This window comes from Mus pahari, chromosome 4 (assembly GCF_900095145.1).
Source record: "Mus pahari chromosome 4, PAHARI_EIJ_v1.1, whole genome shotgun sequence".
Lineage (NCBI taxonomy): Eukaryota > Metazoa > Chordata > Mammalia > Rodentia > Muridae > Mus > Mus pahari.
The window spans coordinates 118,209,667-118,210,734 of record NC_034593.1 but is presented as its reverse complement, the minus strand read 5'-3'; positions in this window follow the sequence as shown (position 1 = coordinate 118,210,734).

Sequence of the window (1,068 nt, the reverse complement as noted above, 5' to 3'; positions counted from 1 at the left end):
TTACCAACCTGCGCTCCCAAACAATGACGTTCTGATTCCTTCTTCAGCTTTTAGGCTTTATTCTTTATTGAAGGCTGGTGCTGAAAGTGGACTCGGCTTCCCCTCTTTAATTGGCCGTCCCTGGAAAAGGCAGCATGACTAAGTCATTACCACTGGGTCTCAGGGTGAAGCCCAGGCTGCCTTCGCTCCAGTCCTTTACTTTGCGGCAAGTGTGTTTAATGCACAGACTATTTTTTATCCTCCTGAAGCCCTTCTAGCCAGGCACTCATTAAGTAATGAATACATATTTACTTAAGAGACTAAAGATCTCTATTTCTTCACATTAAATTGGAAATAAATAGGTGTGTTTTTAAACCCCCACTTTATAATGTTTTTGTTTATATGTTAAGGAGGGGTGAGTTTATTTTTTTTGTTTTAAGTGCCTACTATACAGGACCTCAGCAAAATGTCCAAATTTAGACCAGGAGAGTGGTAGAGCAGACAGGACCTTTGGAACTATAAATCCCTGACATGTAGACTCCCCATGCATGCGAGAACAATCATATTTTTGTTTGGCTCTTAGCAGTGCATTATTCTTTATTGTTCTTGTTACAGCTTGATGGATGGGGTTACAGTCCGGTGTTGTTTTCTTTTCTCCTTTGTAAGGGTTGGTGGAGGAGCTCACTGAGTCTGAAACCAAGTGTCTAGCAGAGTACGGAATGTTTTGTATCATTTTCAGTCATATGAAGTCACTGTGTTTTGAGTATCTCAATAACCACGGAATGAGTGTTGAAAACATTCACTTAAAAATGAATGATTAGGGCATGAGGGGAAACTAAATCAATGAAATACAATTCTATAATTTAATTTTTATTCTACTATAGAAAATTAGAAAGAGTACTCTAAGCAGGAATGGTGGCACACAGTCCTTTAATTCCAGCACCTGAAAGGCAAATCTCTGTGAGTTCAAGACCAGCCTGGCCTACGTAGTGAGTTCCAAGACAGCCAGAGCTACATAGTGAGACCAGGACTCACAAACAGGGGGGAGAGGAAGTGAAGGAGGGAGGGAGAGGGAGAGGGAGAGGGAGA